A 16,258-nucleotide genomic window follows, 5' to 3' on the forward strand; every position below is an offset into this window, starting at 1 on the left:
GCCAGTAGGTGGACTACTTTATTTCCATCCCTGAAGTTATGCATAATCCTTAGCTTGCCCATTCCGGACAGTAATAACCTGCAGTCATAAATTAAGGCATCGTAAGTAGGACATCCATGCTTCAAGTATTTTATTACCTCAGTTGAGTCAATTTCCATTTCCAGTGCTGTGAGATTCATTTGCATAGCCACTTGAAGACCTTGTCTGAGTGCCATGAATTCTGCATGCAAAGGAGAAATAGCTTTGGAATAATCTTGGTATCCAACTACCCAGTCACCTTTACAATTTCTTACTAAACCTCCCATTCCACAACACAATTTGTTGACATTGAAGGTAGCGTCGGTATTAACTTGTACTATTCAGCAGATGGTTTATGCCATCGAATATGTATAGGAGTTTTCTTAGCTGGATTACTTTCTCTGTTGGTCATGAGCTTATATTCCACAGCATGATTAATAGCAGTCATAGAGCTCATGACATTGTTTGTGTTATTTTGATTGTTGGCTCCCGTAATTGCCAATACTAGTTTAAAATGATTAAATGTATCCATTGAATTTCAAAGGCTAAGATCGCTTTAAGTTTAGCCTGCATTATTGGTAAACTAGTGAAATTTTTCATTGTAATTGGATAATGTTTTGAATGATATTTTTTTAAGTTTACTTGAGATAAAATAGATACTTTTTATCCATAAGCAAACAAAAATTGTTATATCACAAATAGTAATTTTTTATCATTATGAACAACTTGGTCAACTTGATGGACGTCGTGTTATTACTTGCATTAAAGTAAAATAATTGAGTGTTGGCTTGGCAATGTTGCTGAAGTTTCTAAACTCTTGAATTGGTTTATGTTTATATACTAAATAAACAGGTTTTGACATATGAAATTTATTTAATGTAGGTGATAAAGAACAATAAAAAAAATGTGTACTTCTTGAATTTTAATCAAATTCATATAAATATTGAACATCCTTCGTCAAAAAAAATATGTGGTTCATATATATCGAATATTGTACTTTTTTCTTTACATACATACAATCATAACAAATAAACACATAAAACACACTTAGCTGATGGTACTCAGAGTGCAAAGACAAGTATTGGGGGAGTTGTGTGCACGATTGAACCCGCCAATTATATTTCTGGGATTGAGTATATCTCCTTTCCAAAAGCACGTTCTTTTCCATCTTTAATATATTTAATAATTTTTTTAATTTAATTAAACATAATTATTATTTTTTTAGAAAATAAAGATTTTCTTTTGTTGCAAAAAACTATTACTTGAGATATCTTATATAAATATATGTCCACTATTCTTATGTGTTAAAAATGATGTAATTTTAGATGGTAATTATACTGAAATTGTATGGGAAAATCAAAATAATCTTGAGATATCTCAAGAAAATTTTTTCTACCACATGATTTATTCATGAAAATAATTTTTTACAACAACAAGTCCAGTTTAATCCCACAAGTGGGGTCTGGGGAGGGTAGGATGTACGCAGCCAGGTGGGGGTAATGAGTACTAAATGAAGGGTCTCCAAAACCGATCCTTCTTGCCGACTCATTGTACAAATTAGGGGATTTGGCATGACATGACAACTAGGTCCAACAATTGGCATACAAAAGACTATATTTTAGAGTTTGGCATATGGTAGCCTAAAGTTATTCTCTCTCTTGTAATGGTTCAACCACCATCCTAAAAATAAGCTCCATCAAAATTATTTTCTCTAAAAATAGCAAAAAATATTTAAAATCCTCTCTCTTTTTTCTTATAGCAACCATCTTCCTAGAAATTAGGTTCTATTTCCTTGAATAGTATCCGAAAGATCTCCCAAATTTTTCTAAATTATTTTTCTTGTTTTTTTAATATGTATAGCCGAATATATATAACACTGTAATAATGATATTACTTGTGTATCACTATGTATAACATAATAATAATGTATATATCAAAAAGTATATCAAAATTTTATTTTCCTACTTTGTATAACACATTTCAAATTTAAAACTCAAGTTTCAAGATGACTCCACATGTGTATCCCCATTGTATCCCGTGTATATCTCCATGTACATCAGTGATATCTCATGTATATCATGTGTATCTGTGTATATCCATGAATATTTGTGTTATAAACACGATATACAATGTGATATACACAGGCATCCATACAAAATTTGTGTTATATAGACGATATACAAAGTGATATACACATACATCCATAAAAACCTCTGTGTGATATACACTGATGTACACGATATACAAAGTGATATACACATATCATAGTTGAATTTTTTTGGTCTGATATTTTAACTTGAAATCAATCTAAATCACTTCTTATCTTGCTCAATTTTTGTATATAGCCTCATCTAGGTGTTTTCAACCAATTTCAATAACACCCACTCGTTCAATCTAACAATAACAACAACAACAACAAAAAGAGTAGAAAAATAAAGTTGAACTCTATTTTTTCCTTTTCTCTCTTATTTTTTGCTTCTGATTTTCTCTGGTGTAAGATCAACCTTATCTTTTCATCCCACTATTTTTTCTACATATCAGCAATAATTTTCGCTAAATCATGAGAGAGAAAGAAGAGGGATAGAAGAAAAAATATAAGGATAGAAAGGGAGAGGGAGAAAGGAAATGATACGTAAGTCATAGAGAGATAGGGAGGGGAATTTATAGAGAGAGAATAAATAGGAATAGGTTTTTTAAAATTTGGTTGTACAATGCAAATTTTTTGGGGGCTGCTTATCCAAAATAATTTATGGCCAATAATTTGCCAATTCCTCGTGTATGTTGTTACACACTATCAATTTCTCTACAAACTAACTGGATCTTCATTACATAAGATTCAAGCCCAAAGGTAGGCCCAAGATCAACATACAGTTGATATTGATTTTGTAGAACTTCTATCGAAGAAAAGCGCAGATATACCCGATTTTGGAGTCACCATTGAACTCATATTCACATTGCAGAAAATTTTATAATTTTACCCACTTTGGGATACACTTCAGACATAAATTTATCATTTTACCCACTTTGGGACACACTTCAAACGTCGCATATGAAGTTTCAAAAATTCGCATCTGAAGTTAAAAAGTTTTGAGAAGTGTTTGCATCTAAAGTTCTCCTCGTGACAGTGCAAACTTCAAGCGTAAATTTACAAATTTCAGATAATGTTCGCGTATGAAATTCTCTCCCACCCCCCTCCCCCAACAATAAAAACTTCATATAATCGTATCTGAAGTTCTGTAGTGTATAATTCAAAGTTCAAAACTATACTTAAGACTAACTAGTATGAAGTGCAGCTAATTTTTTACATGCACTTTAGATAAATTAGTCTTAAGTATAAAATTATACTTAAGATGCACGTAAGACTAATTATTCTGACTTAAGACGTTTTCGTCTGAAGTTCATATGCCAAAAATGAAAAATAATTTATCGAATTTTAATAATCCAACACACGATTCAATACTCAAATCTACTCCACATAAGCTCAAATTTGAAACATAAATTTTAAATATCATTAAAAAAAACCACAATTATTAATTTATCCAAACAATAATAAACCTAACAAACTCTTAGGTCTTCCCAAACAGTATAGGCATCGGAGGCATAGATGACAGTACTAATCAAGTTTGGTGCCACTGTATTCATAATCCATGCTAACACTATTGCATTGCACCTATCCCATAGTTCATGAAGACTAACATCGCAGTTACTTTTTTTGTAGGTGCCTAAGACAAAGCCTAATTTGTTTTTACCATGCAACATAATTTTAAAGATCTACTCTAAATAGAGTAATTTTCAGAACCTTGTAGCTGAATAGAGATGAGAACAGAACCTTGTGTATCGGATGGGTGAATGCATAAATGATGATGATGATCGACTTGATCAACTGATTGTGCGAAGGTCTGAGTGGTGAACCGATTATCAACAACTTCTTCATTGACCGACATTGTTGCGAAAATTGAAGGAAAAGCACTAAGAATTCTGAAATTTAAGAGAAGCGCAGCTATTGACAGTCAATCGAGGCTCAATCGAAAAATCTCCAAAATCTAGCTTGTGAGGAGTGAGATTCAGATTGAGAATTGGCTCAATTGATCAATTTGACTTAGGTAATACAGAAGAGTCTTAAGAAATTCGTCAAAGCTGAGCTGTAACACTCTTTTAACCGTGCTCTGATACCATGTCACAAAGCTTCAGCAATGGCGGTGAGAGGAGATGAAATGAGAGAAAGAAGAAGAAAGCAGTTACTGCATAGTGATGTACAAAACAAAAATCATCACTGTTGTATTGATCTGAATATCTAAGCTACTATTTATATAAGTGTCGGTTATAACTAACTCAACTACTAACTATAGTATAGTGTAATACTAATTACTCTACTAACTGTAGTCTAGTTAAATAGGTGGGGCATATAACTCTCAACACTCCCCCTCAAGCTGAGGGATGAAATACATTCTTCATTCCCAGCTTGCTTAGTAAATAGTCATGTTGTGGTTTGCACAAAGCCTTTGTCAGCACATCTGCTATCTGTTATGTTGTACCAACATGCTGAGTTTGAAGTAGATCTTGTACTAGCTTTTCTCTTACAAAATGACAGTCAATATCTATGTGTTTAGTCCGTTCATGAAATATTGGATGTGCAGCAATTTGGATTGTTGCCTTACTATCACAGTATAGAGGCACAAGCAGAGCAATATCCACTCCTAACTCCTTGAAAAGTCCGACCAACCACACAATTCCATCTACTGTGGTTGCTATGCTTCTGAACTCTGCCTCAGCTGAACTTTAGATATTGTCCCTTGGTTCTTTGACTTCCAAGAAATCAGTGTTTCTCCAAATTTAACTACATACCTAGTGACTGACCTCCTAGACTCAACACATGCCCCCCAATCTGAATCACAATAGGCTATTAGTTTATTGCAGCTTCCAGTTGGCACGAACAGACCAAGTCCAGGTGTAGACTTGATGTATTTCACTACTCTTCTAGCAGCTTCCATGTGAGAAGTATTAGGTGCATGCATGTCGCGCCTCGCTTTCTCGTGAAAGCGGGTTTCGACGTCGTGACAACTCCTTTTTGGAATGGGAGATAGAGTGCTAAAATAGGAGAGTCGCCACCTAATGAATTTTAAGGTGCGTTAGGGCACATATTTGCAAATAACTCTATTTGACTAGTCAACGCCACCAAAGATCGGGTAAGGGCTCAAATTACCCCAAAGAGAAGGTGTTAGGCACTCTTCGAGGTCCACAACTGAGGGTCCCCGCCGAACTTAGGATTACGTGGATTACTATTCAACTAGGTGATCAAATAAACAAAAGGAGTTTCGAAGTCATAGAATTTTATTACAACAGAATTAATACAAGTCTTACACAAACGCAGGGATACAATTATTTATAACCACGCATAAAGAGGAAAAAGGGGGTCCTAAGTTTTTTAGCTTAAAGGATCACCCCGTGCAACATAAATAATACTTCGCAACTCCCTTAGAATAGGGGGTTACTCGTATTATTCAGCGGGCACAGACTATCATCTCCTGCTACCCGATTACTATGTTAAAGTTGTTACCTAAAAGTGTTGTAATTCAATTCTAAGTCGTACCCTATGCGTGCACTACCCGTCCCATACCTATGGTCCATGAGGTATTGGACCTATATTTGGGTGGTTCTAGACCTCACTTAGGTTGCTCAGAAATGTCAAAACTAGGCGACATACAAAAATACATTGGACTTCACGTATAAGCAGTTAAGGCTCAAGTTTTGCCTCCACGCTTATGCAACAAATGCACGCAAGACAAATCCCAAATTAAGAAATTCAAAATTGAGAAACTTAAATCCCTATAGACATGATTTCTATGTGACAAGGCATCAAGGCTTACAAGCAGTTTCAGAGGCCAAGCGTTGCTCATAGACAAGATTATATGATTTGCATACTGATTGCAGATTTTCGGTTATTAAGCCTGATGTGTCTAGGTGACTTGTGCAGTAAGGAATAATGAAAGGACCATTGGGAGGATCCTAGAAGTTCATAATAAACCATATTGAGAGGTGCAACATCAACTCTTATTAAGACGAACAGTGATGTCCTATAGACAGGATCTCTGATGTTTAACACTTGGAGCTGACTTTATCATTACACTCAATCCTATAGACATGCTTTCTAGTTGAAAAGTGTGATGCAGTAACAAATGATATGATTAAAATGCTATAGGCATGGTTTCTAGTGAACAGTGCGAGATAATAGCAAATGAGGTGATCAAACTCCTATGGTCATAATTTCTAATGGACGTGCTGCAGCAAATTAAAGGAAAGTTCAGTGACATTTGTTCCTTTAGGCAGATTTTCTAGCAGCACATAGCAATAAGAATGATTGCAGCATTTGGATTCATGTTTGCTAGCAAACAGTGTGTGTGTGTGTGCTTACCCTAATGACATGGTGTCTACTGTGCATATATAAATTGAACGACACATATAGAAAGTGAATCAATGAGTCCTATAGGCATATTGTCTACCCCTTTTACACAGACATTAAGAATCTAACCCTTCCCCATTTTACTAAATCCCCAATTGGTTATTACAAAGCTATTACAGGCCCAATAATAAAGTAGTTACAAATGTGGTACAAATAATAATAGTAAGCAAAAAAAAATAGTAAGCCCACAACGGGCCTAAAGAAATACCCAGCACTGTCTGGGCCTTCAGCACTTCTTATACAGCATACCCAGACCTTCAACAAAGATCAATACAACCAAGAATCCATAGAAGAACTCGAAGCCCAAATCACACAATCATATTGCCAAGCATTGATTTACTTAAACCAACCGGCTTACATATTCATAGGATAATAGAAGAAGGAACTGGGATAATTTAGGTTCCAGCATTAGAGGGAGTGATTAGGGACCCAAATCCTAGTGTGTCAGAGTTCACAAGGGCCTCAAATGGACCCCGAGCAGTGCTCACACTAGGGAGGTCAGTAGTAAAAAACCCGATAGCCCTTGCTTTCAGCCGGCTAAGAATAAGGAGTTTGGAATTGCATAAGTAGCAAATGAGGGAGAATGGACAATGGCTAAGGGACAGAACTGGGGTACACTTGTAACCTAAAGGATACATAGCCAAGTTGAGCAACTAATCAAGCAAACCAGTAGGTTCAGTAGGATTTCCACACACAGCAAAGCACCACATAGACAGCCTCATATTGAAAGAATTGGGGAAGAAATGGGTTTGCAGGATGTACATAGATTATCATGCATGACACTAAACCAGTTGAGACCTAAGAGGTCCAAATTAAGCTAAGTATGCATCCTAAGGTCATGCTAATCAGTATTTAGACATGATGGGGGACACACATTATGATAATCACTGGAAGAAGAGGGTATCAAATGGACCAAAGACATACTGGGAAAACATATTAGCATAGAAGCAAGATCATAGTCGATAGAAAATGGTTATAATGCAAATTGAAACACATTGTACATACAAGAAAACATTGTAGAGTTTCAGAGCAGTGCGAGATAGCAAGCTCATACCAAATAGCACATGTAGGCATTTAGGGATTGACACAATAGACTAAAGAACTAAAGAAGGTCTAAGTTATGCCGTAAAACAAAATGGTTCAAACAGGGCATGGAAAACAGGTTGAGGTAACTGTTAAGATCTCAATCAATCACTAATGGGGTATGGGGATCATATTGAATGACATAATAGCAGGGGAACATATTACAATTAACACAGGAAGTTCTAGCACAAGTATGGAGCATTCACTATAGAGATTAAGGGCAAAGCAAGTATGCATGTTTAGGGAACATCCAGACACCAATACACTGATTAAACAAACTTAAGAGGATCAGATTATCTAAGTTACACTTAGGAAAACTCAAAACTAGTGGCCTCAGATGCCGTGAACACAGGTATTATTTTTGTATGTGGTGGGGATGCTTTGGTATTATTTGATCCAGGGTCTACCTGTTCATATGTGTCATCTCAGTTTCCTCATTTCCTTGATATTCCTCGTGAGTCTTTGGGTACTCCTGTTTATGTGTCCACTCTTGTGGGCGATTCTGTGGTTGTGGATCGAATCTACCAGTCCAGTGTGGTTACATTCTGTGCTTACAAGACTAGAGCGGACCTCCTATTACTTGATATGATTGACTTTGAGGTCATCATGGGCATGGATTGGTTATCCCCATATCACACCATCCTTGATTGTCATGCCAAGACTGTTTCTTTAGCGATGCCAGAGTTGCCGAGATTGGAGTGGAAGGGTTCCTCCGTTAGTACATCTAGTCGGGTTATCTCTTTTTTGAAGGCTCGACATCTGGTCGAGAAGGGTTGTTTGGCGTATCTAGCATATGTTAGGGACACCATCGCAGAGTCTGCGACGATTGATTCAGTGCTAGTAGTCCGGGAATTTGCCAATGTGTTTCTTTCTGACCTTCCTGGCATGCCGCCAGATCGTGATATTGATTTCTGTATTGATTTGGCTCCAGGTACCCGGTCTATATCTATCCCGCCGTACCGTATGGCTTCGAAAGAGTTGAAGGAGCTGAAGGAGCAGCTTGAGGAGTTACTAGCAAAGGGGTTTGTCAGACCAAGTGTATCACTTTGGGGTGCACCAGTGTTATTTGTGAAGAAGAAAGACGGGACTATGAGGATGTGCATTGATTACCGCCAGTTGAACAAAGTTACCATCAAGAACAAGTACCCGTTGCCTCGTATCGATTATTTATTTGACCAGTTGCAGGGTGTTGGGGTGTTTTATAAGATCGACTTGAGATCGGGGTACCATCAGTTGAAGATTCGAGACTCAAATGATCCGAAGACTACTTTCCATACTAGATATGGCCATTATGAGTTTCTAGTGATGTCCTTCGGCTTGACTAATGCCCTAGCAGCGTTTATGGATTTGATGGATCGGGTGTTCAGGCCTTATATTGATTCTTTTGTTATCGTCTTCACTGATGACATCTTGATTTACTCACGTAGCTTGGGGGAGCACGAGCAGCATTTGAGAGTGGTGCTTCAGACGTTGCGAGAACAGAAGCTATATGCTAAGTTCTCCAAGTGTGAGTTTTGGCTAGAGTCTGTGTCATTTTGGGGCGTGTTGTATCAGGAGAGGGTATTAAGGTGGATCCTAAGAAGATTGAGGCAGTTCAGAGTTGGCCATGTCCCACTTCGGTGACTGAGATCAGGAGTTTTCTGGGGTTAGCAGGTTATTATCGCCAGTTCGTGCAAGGTTTTTCATCCATTGCAGTACCTTTGACTAGATTGACTCAGAAGGGTGCTCTGTTCGGTTGGTCCAATGATTGTGAGGCGAGCTTTCAGAAGCTTAAGACAGCTTTGATTACAGCACCGGTTCTAGTGTTGCCTTCCGGTTCGGGGATGTATACGGTGTATTGTGACGCTTCACGCGTTGGCTTGGGTTGTGTATTGATGCAAATGGGGCGAGTTATTGCATATGCTTCACGTCAGCTGAAGATTCATGAGAAGAATTACCCTGTGCACGATTTAGAGTTAGCCGCGATTGTTCATGCTCTTAAGATCTGGAGGAATTACCTTTATGGTGTGTCATGTGAGGTTTACACTGATCATCGCAGCTTACAACATTTGTTCAAGCAAAGAGATCTCAATTAGAGACAGCGTAGATGGCTTGAGTTACTGAAGCATTATGACATCACCATTCTTTATCATCCGAGTAAGGCAAATGTGGTTGCGGATGCCTTAAGCAGGAAGGCAGAGAGTATGGGTAGCTAAGCATTCATTTCAGCAGAGGAGAGGCCACTGGCTTTGGACATTCAGTCCTTGGCTAACAGACTTGTGAGGTTGGACATTTCAAAGCCCAACCGAGTTCTTGCATATGTTGTTGCCCAGTCTTCATAATTGGGGCAGATCAAGGCTCGGTAGTTTGAAGATCCGCATTTGGAAGTTCTGAGAGAGACGGTACTACAGGGTGGTTCCAAGGAGGTTTCTATTGGCGAGGATGGTGTTCTGCGACTCCAGGGTTGCCTATGTGTTCCTAATGTTGATAGCTTGACGGAGAGGATTCTAGAGGAGGCACACATATCTTGGTATTCTATTCATCCAGGCGCTACGAAGATGTATCGTGACCAGAGACAGCATTACTGGTGGCGGCGGATGAAGAAAGACATAGTTGAGTATGTGGCTAGGTGCTTAATTTCCAGCAGGTTAAGCATGAGCACCAGAGGCCGGGTGGCCTACTTCAGCAGATGACTATACATGAGTGGAAATGGGAGCGCATCACTATGGACTTTGTAGTTGGATTGCCGCGGACTTTGCGGAAGTTTGATGCAGTTTGGGTCATTGTTGACAGGTTGACCAAGTCGGCACACTTCATTCTGGTTGTGACTACATATACTTCAGAGAATTTGGCCCAGATTTATATTCGGGAGATAGTTTGGTTGCACGGTGTGCCTATTTCCATCATATTAGATAGAGGCCCTTAGTTCACTTCACATTTCTGGAGAGTCGTACAGAGTGAGTTGGGGACCCGTGTAGAGCTCAGCACAGTATTTCATCCACAGACCGACGAAAAATCAGAGCGGACAGTTCAGATACTGGAGGACATGCTAAGTGCATGTGTGATTGACTTTGGAGGATAGTGGGATCAGTTCCTGCCTTTGGCCGAGTTTGCTTACAACAACAGTTATCAATTCATCATCGAGATGGCTCCATTTGAGGCTTTATATGGTCGGCGATGTCGTTCTCCCATCGGGTGGTTTGAGCCCGGCGAGGCTAAGTTATTTGGTATAGATTTGGTGAAAGATGCCTTGGAAAAGGTAAAGTTGATCCAGGAGCGACTTCGCACAGCACAGTCCAGACAGAAGAGTTGTGTGGATCAGAAGGCGCGGGATGTATCATTTATGGTCGGCGAGAAGGTTCTCTTGAATGTCTCGCCGATGAAGGGTATTATGAGATTCGGGAAGAAGGGCAATTTGAGCACAAGGTTTATAGGCCCATTTGAGGTGTTGATGCGAGCTGTGGAAGTTTCTTATGAGCTTGTTTTACCTCCCAACCTCTCCGGGGTTCATCTAGGTTTTCACTTGTCTATGCTTCAGAGATATCACGCCGACTTGTCTCATGTGTTCAACTTCAGTACTATCCAGCTACATGAGAGCATGGGTTATGAGGAGGATCCAGTTGCTATTGTTGATAAACAGGAGGATACCTAGGAGTCGAAGGAGGAAATGCGGAGCAGATATCCACACTTATTTAGCACTTCAGGTATGAATCTAAACTCGTTCGATGACGAATATTTGTTTAAGAGGTGGAAAATGTAACGACCCGACTGGTCGTTTTGCTTTCTAGAACCCCGTAACCCTAAATAAGACTTCCCGTACTTGCTTATACTGATTTATGACTTACAGGGATGGTTGGTTTGGGATTTGGAAGAGTTTGGGTTGAAATGGAACACTTGGTTCCTTAAGGTTGGCTTAAAAGGCCAAGTTTGACTTCGGTCAACATTTTGAGTAAACGACGTCGTAATTGGGATTTGACGGTTCCAATAGGTTGTATGATGATTTCGGACTTGGGCGTATGTTCGGATTGGGTTTTGGACGATCCGAGAGCGTTTTGGCGCCTAATAGTGAAAATTGGATCTTGACGAACTTTGAAATTCTTTAAATTTGGTTTAGAGTAGGTTTTGATGATATCGAGGTCCAAACGGGATTCCGAGACCTGGAATAATTCTGTAATGTTATTTAAGACGGGCACGCAAAATTTGGTGTTATTTAGAGTAGTATAAGTACGTTTCGGCGCATTGGAAGTAGATTGAAGAACTTGAAGTTCATAAGTTTGATTCAATAGAGTGCGATTCTTTAATGTTGTTTCGGGTGTTCCGAGGATTCGAGCGAGTTTTTTGTATGATTCCAAACTTGTTGGTATGTTCGGGCAGGGTCCGGGGGCCCGGAGCGTCAATCTGACGAGGCTCGGACTAAGTTGAAAATTTGAGAAAGAGCTGAAGCTCCAGTTGCTGTCATAACCGCACCTGCGGTTGGTCAGTCGCAGGTGCGGTTGCAGCCTCGCAGATGCGGCCCAAGGAGAGGAGCCCAGGTTCCGCAGATGCGGCTCTTTTTCTGCAGAAGCGGGTATCCGTCCGCAGGTGCGGCCCCAGCCGGCCCGGCCCAACTCTGCAAAAGCGGACCTTCATCCGCAGAAGCGGGACCGCAGGTGCGGTTGACGCACCGCAGGTGCTAAAATCATTGGGGCAATGCACTTCATTAAATACGGGAGTTAGGCATTTTTCTACCATTCTTTACACATTTGGGCGATTGGGGAGCTCTCAAAGAGGGGATTTCGACTTAGCATCTTGAGTGATGAATTCTACACAATGTGAGTTAAATACATAGTTTATGGGTAGATTATAAAAAGTAAATTAGTAAAAATCATGGGTTTAGGTGAAAACTTAGGGTTTTATTAAAAATGAGATTTAACCACGAAATTTGTTATGGAATTTAGTAGAAATTATATATTTATGTTCCTAAGGTTATGGGTGACAACTTCCTTTAAAAAATTTCGGAATCCCGGGATGTGGGTCCGAGGGTGAATTTTAGGAATCTTGCAATTTAGGTTGGGTAATCACTTAAATGATGGAATTGTGATCTTTTGAGCATAGATTGATTTGTTAATGTAATGTTTAACTAGTTTCGAGTCGTTCGGCGTCAAATTTGGAGATTTGGGCGCGTTCTTGAATTGGGAAGTAGGCTTGAGACGAGGTAAGTCTCTTTTCTAACCTTGTAAAAGGGAATTTCCCCATAGGTGAACTTAATTAATATATGATTCATTGTGGGGGATACGTACGCACTAAGTGACAAGAGTCCGTACGTAGCTACTATTCTTGTTATGTCCGGGTAATTCTATGCCTACACCATGCTTTGTGGGTACCGTTATCTGAATATATTTGTTGATTTGCTTTGAAACTAAGTTGAGGATTTCAAGATTTCATAGGTTTCAAGTAAATTATTATTTTGAAAAGAAATGAGGAAAATTACGTTATATTTATATTTAACCGCGTTGCAAGTATATTCCGCGAGCGGGGTGACTATTTCTACTACTCTCATTGGAGAGGGCCGTTCGCCTCGGCAGGTTAATAGATGCATCTATGGTTCGCGCCGTTCGACCCTCGACAGTGCATAGTTTACTTTTATGTTGGATCGGGCCGAATGTTCTCGGTGGTATTTGTGTGTGATAATAGAACTGGAACTCTTTATAGTTCGTATGATTTGTTGCTTGAAATTTCACTTTTTTTAAATGAAGAAAGTGCCTTGACTTCTTAAACATGATGGAAGTATTTTCGAGTTATTATTCTTGTTTTGAGCTTGTTGTTATCTACATACATCATGATTTACAATTTGAACTTCATATTATTATATTGTTGGACCTAGTAAGTGTCGGAGTCGACCCCTCCTTACTACTTCTTCGAGGTTAGACGAGATACCGATTGGGTACATATTTTTATGCACACTACACTTCTGTACTTGATTGTACGGGATTTGCGGCAGGTGCATCTGGCCAGCCGCATAGACTTGACTCCCCAGCTTGAGACTTTCCGGTGAGCTGCCCTTTTGAGCCGTTCTGCAGCAGCTGGAGTCTCTCTTATGTCTTTATCTTTCTTGTCTATTTCTTTTCAGACAGTAGGATAGTATGGTTTTTTATATTCTACTAGATTGCCCACATACTTGTGACACCAGGTCTTGGCACATACACCAGTAGACTTATGATTTTGGTTTACTTACATGATTACGATTCGTATTTATTGCTTCCATTTATTTATGTTTAAATTTTAAACTCCTAAATTTTTATCAAATAAGGAAAAGCTATCACTTACTAATTATTTAAAACGGGAATAGTTGATCAGTGTTGGCTTGCCTAACAACTGTGTTGGGCGCCATCACGGCCTATAATGAAATTTGGGTCGTGACATCTAAACTCCATCGTGAATTACTGCCGTAGCAGAGCACCCAAATTGAAATCCCTTTTCTTTCTTAATTGTCAAAGCTATAACCTATGTTTTATCCCTGTAGCGTACTGCTTCTTTTAATTTAATCTTACTATAGCTAATAAGATTAAGAGAAATTTTCATAAAGCACTATCTTTTAGTGGTAATTAGCTATCTATAGATACCATTTGCTATATTATGGATTGTAGATACGTTTTTTGTTGTTATAAGATGTATTAGATGTATTTAAGCTACTGTATTCATGAATACAGTAGCAAAAATAGGCGTGAATCAGGGAAGTCCAGCTAATCAATTGTTGTATTCGAGTGTATTCGACTGTATTCATGGCGTGAAACATAGGATTACAGCTGGACAGATTATTGTATTCGACTGTACTCACGACGTGAAACAGGGGATTACACTGTTTTTAAACGGAAAGTGAATCAATTAATATAATAGACTCCTAATATAACTCAACAAACTCAATGATAACACACAAAATTTGTATTTCCAGTTATAAAAAAGATTCTCAACCGAAAAATACCCCAAAAACATAGCAATCTTCAGAGAAATTATATAATACATCTGAATACACAAATTATATTAATTAAAAAAAACATATGAATACATTCATGGCATATAGCGAGACAGTGAATATAATGAAATACATAGAATACAGCGGGATACATTGAAATACAATAAAAAAAAGACAGTGAATACAATGAAATACATGAAATACAGCGAGATACATTGAATTACAATGAAAAAAAAGACAATGAATACAATGAAATATATGAAAATACAGCGTGATACATTGAAAATACATTGAAATATATTAACAGAAATTCAAGTTGCTCGGCCCCAAACTCCGTCGTCTTTGTTAACCCTACTTTTCGGTGAATTCGCCGTCGAGAAAAAACCCTGAATCTCACTGTCCCCACGCATCCTGTACAGTAGCCGAGCAAAAATCATGGCAAGACGTTGCGTATCGTTTTCGAGGATTCGTCTCTCTACCAGCGATGGACTAGTTCTGTGATGACCCAAAAGGTCATCACTTGATTTACAAGTTAATTCTGTGTTCCAAGGCCTTATAAGCCTCCTTTTTCTCACCTCGATTTGCGTGCGCGGTCCGAGCGTATATCCGGAACGCTTGTATGTGAAAATTTGATAAAAATGCTAATTTGGCCTTAAAAATTAAATTTAAGTTGACTTCGGTTAATATTTTGGGTAAACGGACCCAGACCCGTGATTTGACGATCCCGGAGGGTCCGTAGAAAAATATGGGACTTGGGCGTATGCCCGAAATTGAATTCCGAGGTCCCAAGCCCGAGAAATGAATTTTTGAAGAAAATTGTTTAACTGAAATTATAAGAGTTTTTGAAAATTTAAATGTGTTTGAATTTGATGGTATCGGGCCCGTATTTTGGTTCCGGAGCACGGTACAGGTCTTATATGGTATTTAAGTTGAGCATGTAAAATTTGGTAAGAAACGGACTTGATATGACGTGAATCGGACCCTCGGTTGTTAAAATTTGAACTTAAGAGTTCTTAAGATTTTTCTTTGATTTTGATGCTAAATTCGTTGTTAAAGGTGTTAATTTGGCGATTTGATCGCACGAGTAAGTCCATATGATGTTTTTGACTTAGTATGCATGTTTGGTTTGGAGCCCCGAGGGCTCGGGTGAGTTTCGGATAGGTTTCGGGATATTTTTACACTTAGAAAAAGTTGCAGGTTTTGCTGTTCAGGTGCACAGTTATTTTGTTCTTCACGTTTGCGTGACTTCACTCGCGAACGCGTAAGGAAAATTTCCTCAGGTGTTAGTTTGTTCTTCGCGAATGCGGAGCTTTGGACGCGAACGCGAAGCTTTGAGGGGGTTACCCTTCGAGAACGCGTTCAGGTTCACGCGAACGCATAGGGTTAGTGTGCCTGGGGGAGGGAGTTCAATTTGCTCTATGCGAACGCGGGCTACCAAATGCGAACGCAAAGGCCATTTAGGCCTGACCCATCGCGAACGCGATGAAGGCCTGCCCAGTCTTTTAAAACAGAACAAAAAACGGGCAGAACTCATTTTTGTCATATTTTCGAACTACCAAGGCCTAGAGGCGATTTTCTTCACACAATTCATCCCCAAAGTGTTGGTAATCAATTCTAAACTTTACTCTTTCAATTACACAATGTTTTTCATCAATTTTTAATCAAAAATCAAGAATTTTCATGGTAGAAATTGGGAATTTGGGTAGAGTTAGGGCTTTTTGAATAATTGAAATTTAGGCCTCGTTTTGGGGTCGGATTTCGAAACT

Source organism: Nicotiana attenuata, unplaced genomic scaffold (genome assembly GCF_001879085.1).
Source record: "Nicotiana attenuata strain UT unplaced genomic scaffold, NIATTr2, whole genome shotgun sequence".
Lineage (NCBI taxonomy): Eukaryota > Viridiplantae > Streptophyta > Magnoliopsida > Solanales > Solanaceae > Nicotiana > Nicotiana attenuata.